The sequence below is a fragment of the Rattus rattus genome, chromosome 11, assembly GCF_011064425.1.
Source record: "Rattus rattus isolate New Zealand chromosome 11, Rrattus_CSIRO_v1, whole genome shotgun sequence".
In the NCBI taxonomy this organism is placed as follows: Eukaryota; Metazoa; Chordata; class Mammalia; order Rodentia; family Muridae; genus Rattus; species Rattus rattus.
This window is the reverse complement of record NC_046164.1, coordinates 73,041,873-73,055,039: the sequence shown is the minus strand read 5'-3', so window position 1 is coordinate 73,055,039 and position 13,167 is coordinate 73,041,873.

Here is a 13,167-nt window from a genome sequence, read left to right as displayed (position 1 = left end):
CATCCACAGACCTCCTCTTGTAACGGAAGCCCAGTGTCACACCCTTGATCATGTTCTGAGCACAACCGAGGATGGTTCTGACAGGGGCCAGTTCTTCCTGTTACCCCACCACTTGTCAACACGGAGCCTTTCCTTTTTCTTTCCTAGAAGACTCAGCTCTACATGGATGTGACTGAAGTCCCTTCGCAGAGTTCCCCTGGGGCCCTTCACAATGACTTCAGAGTGATGTTGACATTTGCTGGAATGTCGACAGTCTGATTGCTGAGAACGGTCTTCATCCTCGCAGTGGATGGGGCAAAGAGAGCTGGGATTTTCATATATGACCAGCAAGGGGCACCCACCGAGGTATGAAGCAGCTGGTGGTCTTCCATGGCAGGTACTTAGAAGTCTAGAAGGTTCCTGTGCCCTTCACTTTCTGTCCCATTTCCACATTCTAACACCAGATGGGCCTGGGGCCCAGGCCTGCTTTGGACTGTCTTGTAAAACGTTTCAGCCTGCCGTTTCCTGGGCTCCTCATTTCTAACAGAGGCTGCCAGCTCCACCTTCCGTGGATGAGAAGACTGACTGCCTGGGGTTGTGCACTGCTAGGGAACGCTTTTCGTCCCATTCTGAGAAGCACTGACTGGTAAAGACCAAACCGTCAATTACTGTCTCAACGAAAGCCTCCAACCCAGCAGGTGCCTATAATCTCAGCGCTCAGGAGGCAGGGGCAGGGGAGTTCTAAGTTCAAGGACAGCCTTGTCTACATAGCAAGACCCCGTCCCAGAGCAAGCAAGCGAGCAAACAAACAAACCTGCCTCAAGAGAATTAGCAGAAACTATTCTGAGCTAGCCTTGGTTAACATGGTTAGGCTAGCCCAAGCCACTCTCCCAAACCTAGAGAATCCTAGATGTCCAGTTTTGGGGCAGTCTGGGGCTTCTTTTCTGAATGTTCTCAGGGTTCTTTCCAGGGGTGGATGTGGAACATTCCAGATGCTGCCTGCTGGCATGCTGCCTGACCTGTGCCCCTGATATGGCTGGGACCACGGGAAAGCAGGCCACCTTTGGCCATTTCCCTCTGTCTGGGGCACCTGGTGTATCACTCTGGAGCAGTTAGGTAACTCTTCACACCCAACCCCACCCCACTTCACATTCCAGCCACCCACTTCCCCCAGGCTGTCGGCCTGTGGAGATTGGGTTCCACGGCTGCTCTGTCATTAGCTCCTAATCCCACCATTTCTCACCAGTCTCGATTCTCTTCCTAATCCCTCTAACGGGAGACGCCCCGGACCTCAGGGGCTGGGTAGGAAGGCCTAGAAGAGAGGCTAGGGTCCTTCCAGGAGCTGTGGATGGTCATAGGGACTCTGAGCCCTTCTGATTGAATCACCAATCACATATCAAGCAGTTTATGTGCAGGAGCCATCACTGGCCAGCCAACAGAACCCCCACCCCGTGATGGCGGACATGGCCTGGATCTTTCTGTGTCAGTTAATACAGTTAGTGGCCACTCCCCCTGTGTGAAATAACAGAATAGCTGAAGTCCAGGTTTTTTGCTATTGCTGTTTTGAGACTGTTTCCCAGTGTAATCCAGGCTGGTCTTAAACTCGAGATCCTTCTGATTTATCTCCAAGTACTGGGACCACAGGTGCACACTGCCACACCCAGCTTATGAATCGGTAGCCCAGGCCGATGCTGAATGCTTGCCGGATACCAGTGTGAGCCTGCATGGCTGGTGGGGCTGTAGTCTTCCCACTCTTCTTTCTCTCTCTCTGTAATGGAGACTGAACTGTAGACGAGGCTATGCAGGTGTCTTACCACTGAACTATAGTACTCCCCAACCCTCTTCTAACCTTTTATTTTGACACAGGGTTTCACTAAATTGCCCAGATGGCCTCGTAGTCCCTCTGTAGCCCAGGCAAGCCTCGCACTGTGATCTTCCTCCTTGACTTCCCATGTGGCTGAGACCACAGGTCTGCACCACTGGGCCTGACATTGATTTGGACTTTAATCCCCCATGTGGCTTAGAGCTAGAATGATCACACTCAGTGTAGTCCTGTCTCATGCCAAGTCGAAATCTGAACACGTTATCTGTTAGCGTTAAGACCCTCCCTGGGGGAGGGCGCCATTGTTTAGTTTATTCTACGGATGAGCAAACTGAGGCATGGAACAGTGCATTTAAATAACTCGTCCTGGGACAAACCTGTGTTATCACCAACTTGTCTATCCCACGGCCTTGGCTCCAGGAGCACCTCACTGGTAAAGGACGGTCACCCAGTGTGAAGTGGCATGTGGGCGCTCATCTCTTGGTGGCCAGGAAGTTGAGAGGAAGGGGGTGACAGAGACAAGATATACCCTTCAGAAGCATACACCCATGCACACCCACACCCACCTCCTCTGAGGCCCAATCTACTAATAACCCATTCAGCATTAACTCATCAATGCATGAAGCCACTGGCGAGTTTAAAACCTGGATGTTCCAATCATCTTTCAATAAATAGCTCAGCAGCTGGGACCAAGGCCTTCCACACATTAGCCTTGTGAGTGGAAACCTCATATCTGAATATTCAAGAGGTGAGCTGTTCTTGGGGGTCCACTCAGCGGGGGGTGGGGTGGGTAGGGATTCTGCAGAGAACACTTGGCTTCCCATTCGCTGATCAGTTCCTCTGGGCTGAGAGCTTCACACCCTCATCAGTACCAGTGGAGGCAGCTACGGTTTCCCTTTCCCAGCCAAAGCAATGCTATTCAGAGCACAACGAAGTGTCAGAAGTTGTGCAGCTAGAGCTGGAGCCCAGACGGTCGTATTTTGCTACCCACAGTGGAACTGGAGCAAGCCTCCCCTCTCTGCCCCTCCTCCCGCTCCCACTCCAGTGCTTAACACAGCAAGAGCTCAGTAAACAGCCAGAAGTACCATCACAGGTTAGGACGCGTCGCGTCTGCCCTGACCTCCACACACACTCTGGGCTGCAGAATGTGTGGAGCCAACGGACGCTTAACATTCCCTTCTTTCAAACAAAAGGCCTGGGGAAGGAGACCACCTGCTCACACCCAGAACTATGCTCCCCAGGTAAACACTCCCAGGCTGTGCTGAACAATTCATTTGTCAAGGATTCAGGGGACCAAGGTGACAACCACAACACACACAGGAGCAAACATAGGTGGAGGAGTTGACCGAGCTGCCTCACCTCACCCAAGAACGCCCTCCTAGGTTACTAGGCAACGTGAAAGCGATGCCCCCACTGATTCCAGTGTCCGCAACATTCCTGCCACTCTTCCCTAAGTAGATCATGCTGGAATCAGCCACGTGAGTCTTCAGGGAGGGCAGAGGCCTTGCGGTGGGCAAACATCACTAAGAAGGAGCCGGCAGAGCGAGCTCAGGCCATAGGAAAGGGAGCCAAAGGGGGCGGGAGAAATACGGAAGGACGCAGACTCACCCTGTGGTGCTCCGCCGTACCCCTGGCAGTTCCCTGGCTTTTCCCCCGGGCAGATTTATACATAAACACATAAGCTGTTTATAATTTTTTCCAATGCTAGGTATCAAACCCAGAGCCTAGTGCATGCTAGTGGAGGGCTCCACTACTGAGCGTCTTTTGTTAAGGAAAATGGAAGAAAATTTAAACGTAATATTATCCACACATTGCTTCGTTCTTCATGTACAGCTCCGTGGCTTTTAGGACATTCACCGGGTTGTGTACAAATATCTAACCTAACTGCAACAAAGATTCTGAGGCCGAGGGGCCCAGTACCTTAGCTGGGCACCATGGTAGAGCTGGCCCTGATGTCACCATGGGTGAGCCAGACCTGAAGGTGTGTGAGAGAGAGAGCTGGCATAGACCCTCGGCGCCTGCGGCAGAACTTTCGAGAATGAGCACTGCGCCTCGATTGGCCACAGGTGTGGGTGGGCATGAGAGCAGGAGAGATGACTCTGCCTCCTCCTGGGGTAACATTGTTGCGTGGGTTTGCAGAGCGGTGCTGCAGAGCTCCCCCTAGTGGTGAAAATAAGGGAGCGGTGGGAGGCTGATCATCTGGGCTACCACCCAGGCCCAGATCTAGGGACTTGAGTTGACCCACCCCCAAACCTATGTCATCTGCACACTGTTGGCACATGTAAAATGGCCGGTCTTGCCAATCTGAAACTGCAGGATTTTCACGACACAGGGCAACAACCGGATAACCAGGAGGAATCCCAGTGATGATCCAATATGGATGGTGTCACAGACCCCAGAGAACTCCAATCAGACCAATGACTCATTGCAATGAACATTTCCAAGACGTGTGGACAGAGGGCTACACTGTGGGGCACACTGTGACACACTGCAGCTTCCACAGTGAGATATTTTCTATGCTTTGTTTAGTGTGTGTGTGTGTGTGTGTGTGTGTGTGTGTGTGTGTGTGTGTTTGGGGTTTGGGGTTTGGGGTTTTTTTGTGAGGAGGTCGCCAGGGGTAGAGGGCAGATAAGAGGGGACGGGGAGATGAATGGGACTGGGGTGCATGATGTGAAACTCGCAAAGAATCAATTAAAAGTTAAAAAAAAAATGAACAGACTCACACAGTGTTTTGGCTAAAAACCAGGAAGTTTTCACTCAAGCCTTTGAAGCCCAGTGGATAACTGAGTGGGCAAACACGTAGTGTCTCTGCCTCCACCCTGCAGCGGTCTTCTTTGTTGACTTCACCACTGGGGAAGATTCTGGCTCATCTGTCTCCATAGCTCTGTTTCAAGTGTCTATCTGGGGGCTGGAGAGAAGGCTTTCGGGGGGACCTACATTTGGTTTCCAGCATCCATTCTGGGAAGCTCACAAAAACCCATAACTCCAGCTCCAGAGGGACCTGACCTCTCTGGTCTCCAAGACGCCTGCACTCATGTGCACATCCCCTGACACAGATACAAGTGTGCATGCACACACATAACAGAATAAATCTTAGAGTCTCTGAAAACCGGCAATGCACACTTTATTTTCCTCAAGCAAGGATGGTTCCACCCCTTGCCCAAAGTGTTATCGATTAGCCCCTGTTGGAAACTGAAGCTGCCCCCGCCATGGGAGAATAATCACATCAAGAGAAATTACCTGTCCCTTCAAGCAGTGAAAGTTTTTCTAAAGCCAGAAGAACTTTACAGAACTTAAGCCAAGACAATGACCAAGCAGTTATCAGTTTAACCAGGAATGCCTAACTGTGCATAATTTTTTTCAAACTGGGTCTTACATAGCTCAGGCTGCCCAGAACTGGCTATGTAGCCAAAGGTGACCCTGAACTCCCTACTGTCCTTCCCAGATTCCCCAAGTGCATGGTTTACAGGTTGGTGCCATGCCCGGGTAATACACACACTTCTTTTCCCACCTCCAATTTGTTTATTGCCTTGTGCAGCCTCAAGATCTTATCAGCTCCTAGAAGACGGGATGGTAGTCACACTGGATAACAAAATCCTTTACTGTCTTCCCAATACTGGTGTGTGTGTGTGTGTGTGTGTGTGTGTGTGTGTGTGTGTGTATGTATGTGTGTGTGTATATGTGTGGTGTGTGTGTGTGTGTGTGGAGTGTATGTGTGTGTGTGTGTGTATGTGTATGTGTGTGTGTGTGTGTTTGTGTGTGTATGTGTGTGTGTGTGTATTTGTGTGTATGTGTGTGTGTATGTGTGTGTGTATGTGTGTGTATGTGTGTGTGTGTGTGTGTGTGTGTATGTGTGTGTGTGTGTATTTGTGTGTGTGTGTGTGTGTATATGTGTGGAGTGTGGTGTGTGTGTGGAGTGCATGTGGTGTGTGTTTGTGTGTATGTGTATAGTGTGTGTGTTTGTGTGTATATGTGGGTGGAGTGGATGTGGTGTGTGTTTCTGTGTGTATATGTGTATGTGTGTAGTGTGTGTGGTCTGTGTGTATGTGTGTGTGTGTGTGTGGTGCGTGCAGTGCAGTGCATGTGGTATGTGTATTGCATGTAGTGTGTGTGTGTATGTGGTTGTATGTGAGGGGTTGTGTGGTGTGTTTGTGTGGTGTGTGTGTGTGTTTGTTTGTATAGTGTGTGTGTTTGTGTGTATGTGTGTGGAGTGGATGTGGTGTGTGTTTGTGTGTGTATGTGTGTATGTGTGTAGTGTGTGTGTGTGGTGAGTGCAGTGCATGTGGTATGTGGTATGTGTATTGCATGTAGTGTGTGTGTGTATGTGGTTGTATGTGAGGGGTTGTGTGGTGTGTTTGTGTGAGTGTGTGTACATGTGTGTGCAGGTGCACTGGCCTGGTGAACGCATGTGTGGATCCAGAGGTCAATATCATGTGTCTCCACCTTATCCTGTGTGACAGAGACTCTTGTTGGAACTGGAGCTCACTGCTTCAGCAAGTCTGATGGCCAGTCAGCTCCCAGCATCCTGCTCTGCTCCGTCAGTGTTAGGGTGACAGATGAGGGTCACCACACCAAGCAAGCTTCTTATGTGGGTACCAGTAGTCCAAATTCACGTTTGCATAGACAGCATTTTATCTACTGAGGCATCTTCCTAGCCCCTCCATTTGATTTTGGGGACAAATGCTCAAATCTGGTTCGCTGGGAACCTGGTCTAGGACTCCAATAACAATACATAATTTACATCTCTCTCTCTCCCCACCCAAAATCCCCATCAGCAGTCAATCTCAATTCCTGGCAGCCAGGCATCGTAGCTCTGTAGATTTCCCAAATCGCTTCACATGAATCGAGTCCAAACTGTATCTGGCCTTCAGCGACTGACTTCCTTCATTTAACTCGATGCCTTGAGACTCCCCCCAGGTTACATCACGTTTCAGGGGGGTCAGTGCTCCATTAACAACATTCCATCAGCTGTCTACTGCATAGACCATGCAGTCCCAGCAGGGTGGGGTGGAGATGACAGTCCTAGCATTTTACATACTTTCCTACTTCAATATAGTCTGGGATATACATACTTACCTGTGTGTTACACCTGCTTGTAGTGTTCATACTACTGTCTGTGGTCTGGAAACACATAGGATGGGCCACACATGGGCTGGGCCACACATAGTCCATGCCATTCACACTTGTATAAATACACCCTCTCATTCACAGCAAACAAAAGCCTAACATTGCATCCCTCAGGTGAAGCAACTCAAATTGTTACTTCCTCTTCTTTCTTTTCCTCTTCTTTCTCTTCCTCCTCCTACCTCTTCTCACTCCCTGAGACAAAGTCTCACTGTGTCTTACTAGCCTGGCTGGCCTGGAACTATGTGGACCAGGTTAGCCTTGAACTCACATAGATCTGCCTACCTCTGGCTCCCAAGCTCTGGGACTAAAGGCATACACAACCACACCTGGCTGCTTCGTTACTTCTTGTGTGGGATAGACCATCGCTTCTGCCTACTCATTGGTGGGCAGGCGCTTGAGTGGCTTCCATTTTTGGTTTGTGAACAATGCCGTTAGGGACATGTTTTTGTACAAATTTTATAGAAGCATTCGTTCTTCTGGGCTAAATCCCTAAGTATGGACTCATCGGTTCAATGAAGACCATCTTTTTTTTTTTTTTTTTTTTTTTTTTTTTTTTTTTCGGGGCTGGGGACCGTACCCAGGGCCTTGCGCTCGCTAGGCAAGCGCTCTACCGCTGAGCTAAATCCCCAACCCCCAATGAAGACCATCTTGCAAGGCAAATGTGTGCTTTACATCCCAAAGGGACGAGGTTCTTATTTCTTCACAATATTTGTTAATTTCCATTTTTTTAAAGGTAGATCCCTATTCTGACCATCCTAGTGACTCTTAAATGATTGTGGCTTTGAGTTTTGTTTCTCTGACTAACCATGTTGGCGCCGTTTCCTGCTCTGTATGGAGGAATGGAACTAGTTTTTCAGAAGCTGGCTGGGAAGTTGCTGCATAGCAGAGGACTTGCCTGGCACGCTCTGGGCCCCGAGTTCTAGCCGCACCATCAAGGAAAATAAAAAAAAATCTTTAATGATATCTTCTCTCCCGTATCTCTCTTCTGGATGAGGACCAGAGGCTAGGTGGCACTACTGGCACTTTAGGCTTCGTTGCTTTCTCTGATGTCCCTAACCCTTTGTGCCCACGTGTCTGACCCCACTCTGGCTTAACTCAGATAAGACATGGCTTTCTTTTGTCTTTTTCTCCTCCATTTTACCCTTCCGGTTAGCTGTGTTAGCTGCAAGATTCGGGGCTCACCTGTCCTGCCACCCTCCCTCCTAAATTTCTACTTTTTTAAAAGAAGGCTTCTTTCCTTTTAAAAAACGTTTGATTGATTCTTTGTGAGTTTCACGTCATGTACCCCAGTCCCACCCATTTCCCCACCCCTCATATCTGCCCTTTGCCCTTGCAATGCCCCAAAAAGAAAATAAAAACACACAAACAAAAAAATAAAATAAAACAAAGCAGAGAAAACATCTCGTCATGGAAGCTGTACTGTGTCACAGTGTGTCCCACAGCACACCCCTCTGTCCACACATCTTCACTTGCTAATGATCATTGCAATGAGTCATCGAGGTCTCTGGCTTCTGTGACACTATCAATATTGGCTCCTCACCGGGACTCCTTCCAGTGATCCTGTTGTTGCCCTATATCAGGGAGATCCTGCAGCTTTGGATGAGCAGGATTGACCCTTTCTCTTGTTCCATCAGTTCACAGATTTTGTCGATGTTGGGGTGGGCTAACTCAGATCCCTGGATCTAGGTCTGGGTGGTAGCTGGGTGTCAGCTCTTCTGCGCCTGCACCACCAGGGGGAGCTCTCGGACACTGCTTTGGCTGGCAGCAGGCAGGGTCAGCTCCCCTGCTCTCATGCTCTTGGGAAAACTCATCCATCTCCCACATCTACAAGGCCAGTTCCCCTGTGCTGCCCAGCGAAGGCACTGGCCCACTGTTTTAAGTGCAACAGCCTGTGAGGGGCTGGGCCGGCTCTCTTGCGCTTACAACCTTGGGGCTGGTTCACCTGTGCCTTCATTGTCAGGGCCAGCTCCCGAATTGCCCACGTGAGGTGGCAACCCCCCTCCTCTATTTTTTTTAAAAGATTTTTCCTTTGCTTAAAAAGATTTTTCCTTTATTTTATTTTAAAAAGTCAGGTAGAAATCCCTCGGACCTGGCGTTACAGTCGGCTGTGAGCAGCTCTACACGGATGCTGAGAACTGGATCAGAGTCCCCTATAAGGGTGCTGCGTGTGCTTCAGGCTGCTGAGCCAATCCCTTCTTTTTAAACTCAGATAAGATTGTCCTCCAGTTTCCTTTTGGGGGCTAATTTTATTTTTACTAATTTTAATTAATTTCTCGTTAGTGGTATTTCACTAATTTTAATTAATTAACTGTTTAATTCATTAATATCTGAGGCAGTCTCCTGAAGACCAGACTGGCCTCAAACTTGCCATGTAGCCGAGGATGACCTTGAATTTACAATTCTCCTTGTCACCTTCCAAGTGATAACATCGTGCCCGACTTTATACATGGGCTTTGTTTTTGTTTATTTTTTATTGTTGTGAAAAATGTGCCTGACATAATTTTTACTGACTTGGTAATTTTCGGTAAACAGTTCAGTGTGGTTACCTACCCCAGCCTGCAAGGCAGTCAGCGGAGGTTGGGGACCACCTAGGAGAGAATGGGGGACAAGAGACTTGAAGAAGGATGCCAAGACAAGAGTCTGATCAAGGTGACAAATTTTATTTTTTTCCCCAAGGCTGAATTTATACCATAGCAGGGGTAACAGAGGGAGGGGGAGAAGTGGGAAACATTTATGCAGGCCAAGGACACTGTGCTCTTGTGGTCAAGTATTCGGCTGATGTCAACAGGATGTTGGTTTCTCAGAAAGGTCACAAGTTTGTCATATCATTAGGCATCCTTATCACCAGATTTGTATTAGCCTTCTGCAGCTGGCTGGGGACTTTCCATCGTCCTGACCTCTTAATGAACCCAGTCATATTTAACTCTAACTATAATATTAACATCAATAATGGAGGGTGTTAAGGGCATCGCTCCCAACAGTTACCTACATTCCGATTGTTGTGCCGCTGTCAACAAATGAAACTCTCTGGCCGCTAAACAGCACCGCCACATATGTTAGGATTGCGTGGGCATTGTTCTCCGGGGCCATCTGCCTTGTTTTATGGAGACAGAGTCTCCTGCTGGTCTGGTGCTCATCCATCAGACCATAGCTGACTGGCCAACCCAGCATCTGCCTGTCTAGTCTCTTCTGTGTTGGGATTACAGGCCACCATGTGCAGCTTTTGAACATGTGTCCTACTGATCCAACTTAGCCCTCGAGCTTCAAGGTAAACCATGTTAATGGACCTGCCACATGGCACAGTTCAGAGAGAGCTAAGCCTAAGGCAGGCCTCATGCTAATGGACTAACTTGTGTCGGTTTCCCTCCATAGGAGTCCAAAAAAGCGATGGGGCCCCTGATTTAAGATGGAACTTCCAGAACTGTGGGCCAAGGGAAAACATCTCATTATAAGTTAATTGTTTAAGATACTTTGTTAAGGCAATGGAAAGTCAACAAAGAGGCCATGGCTATGAAGTCAGATGTCCCTATTTGCACTTTTAGAACTGCCACTTGAACCAGCCACTGTCTCTTAGGCCCTAGTGGGAGACGGCAGGAGACTCAGGAATGCGGCTATCTATGTAACCTGGGCTAGCTGCTAGGATGAGTAGAAGAGAGAGTTGAGTTGAGGCAGAGGATGGTGCTGTCTTGTGCTCAATACTAGTCCTGTTGTTCCATAGTATGGAGAAGAGACCTGAACTCTGCAAGGTGAAGATGGAGTGGGTCTCTCGAGGCCTGGAAGCTGCATAGAACCATGTTGGGAGTCCTGGACTGAGGGCATAGGACAAGCAAAGACAGAGACAGACGGGATCATCAGGACTTGATAGGTTCAGGTTATTAGGTGAACCTGGGACTGAAGGAGGGTTGTGGTAGGTCACAGAAGGCCTCATGAGACTTGTGTTTGTACCCACAGAGGGGCACTTGAGGAGCCAGAGAAAGACTTACACAGAGAAATGAGATCATTTCAGGAAGATTTATGGCTTCCGGAGTCTGGGTGAGAGGGTAGCAATGGCCTTACGTCATCTAAGCTGGAGGTGGCTGAAGGGGAAACTTAAGGGTTCTTTGGAAAGTCAGTTGTGTTGGAAGGTGGTTTTCTGGGGCAAACACATGAGGGAGTGTTTTCCTGAAGTGGACACAGGTGAAAGACTAAGGCAGACTCGTGAAGGAACATTTCACTGAAACAGACACAGGAGAGAGGATGTTTTGCGAAAGCAAACACTTGAGAGGACACGTGATGAAAGATTTTCTGTTAGTTCATATGAGTTGGTCCACCTTCCATTGCGCAGTTGAGCTCCATTTGTTGGGACTTTCTGGACTCGGGCTGATCGGATGCATGCACTGAGGCAAGGCACGTGGCAGACACACGATGCTTGGAAGGTATAAATAAGATTCCACGGAGCTCGACTTGCTGGCACAGCTAGCTGTGCAATGCTTGTGGGTCTCCCATCTCCACTGATCTTTGCTTGGCCGAGAGAGGCACAGCTGAGAACATCTGGTGCTCCTGTTGGTCCCTCATGTTGACTTGAAACGAGGCTGAGGCCTGGCTGTCTCTGCTAGGTCGTGCCACTGCTGTTACTAACCTGACTCTACTGAACTGGACTGCTGGTGTATCCGTGAGGTGTTTGCTAGTGGATCGAACTGCCGCTTCCTGCGAACCTGTAGACTGAACTGCTGATTTCCAGACACCACAGATGGGAGTTTCTCCAAAGAACCTTTCTAAGTAGGTCTATTTCCCCATATCCTTTCTTTTCCTCCACCTCTGGTGGGTGGTAGGCTATAAGAGAGGTTAAAGCGTTTAAGAACCATCATTAAAAATAATATTTAAAAAAAATTAAGTTACAGGTGGTGACTGGGCAAAGGCTGTGGGGACAAGACAGTCCGGTGAGAACAAGCTACAGAGAGGCAGAATCTGGAGTGGGGTCAGACTGCCTTTGCCTGCCACTCTGGGCAGCCTCAAACATCTGGGGCTGGTGAGCTTGGCCTCCTGGACCTCCATCTGTGAGGTAAAATCATTTAATGAGGCAAACAGACTTCATTTGGGTCCCTGTGAGCAGAGGCACGTCTGGCCCAACACTGCTCCCTTGTGGAGGAGGAAGGTAGAGATCACAAGGCTGGGAGCACATCTCAGTTCCTGGTTGACCTGGCTGCATTGTTTTTGATGGAACTAAAGAGCCTGTTCCCTTCCACCTTGCACAGGCCAGAGGGACTCAAGTCTGTGGTGTTTGGCTGTTGTTTTTCATGGTACTGGGATTGAACCTAGGGCCCTGTACATGCTGAGCAAACGCTCTGACACCAGGCTGTGTCCCAACTCCTCAAGTTCACTTCTTGCCTTGTTTGTTTGTTTGCTTTTCTGGACAGTGTTTCTCTGTCCTGGTACCCACTCTGTGTACCGTGCTGGCTCAGACGCACAAAGATTCACCTGATTCTGCCTCTTAAGTTGTGCTTTCTTCTCTTATGCTGTGTCTCAGGACAAGTCTCTCCCCGCCCCAAGCCTGAATCTCCTCAGCTATAACTGGACTTAAGGTTTTCTGTCACAGACAGGAGTAGGCATAGAGCAAGTTCGGAATAAGCTAGCCTTTCTCTAGGCCATGGAGTCCCTTGCTTTGTCCCACACTGAAGCTCCACCACACAGTCCTTGACAGAGGCCTGCTGTCTCCTCCCAGGAAGCCACAAGGACACGGGGGACAGCTGACCTGTACCCGCACCAGTCTGCCATTAGACACCCCTTTTTTCAAGGTGCTAAGCCTCCATGTCCTGGCCTATAAAATGGGACTTCATCATCTGTATCTGCTTCAGGGTGGCACACAAGGAGCTGTGCAGATTGTGGAGGGGTGAGCGGAGAACATAGCGGAAAACCTGCTCTGAACACAGTGACTCTGTTGTGTGCCTTTCAAATTCATGCGCTTGGGGTTGGGGATTTAGCTCAGTGGTAGAGCACTTGCCTGCAGCGTAAGGCCCTGGGTTCAGTCCCCAGCTCCGAAAAAAAAAAAAAAAAAAAAATTCATGAGCTTGTCTGGGTGGGGATCTGGGGGTGGATGGGCATAGAAGGCTGTTTTCAACTGTCACCAAAAGAACCCTATAAATAATGCCAGTGGCTCTGAAGACTTACACAAGGAGGTGACGTGGGAAGAGTAGGCCTTGCCTTGTCTGCACTCCCTGAATTGAGGAGGCCTCAAGATCCCCAGCACCTTATGTGAAGAG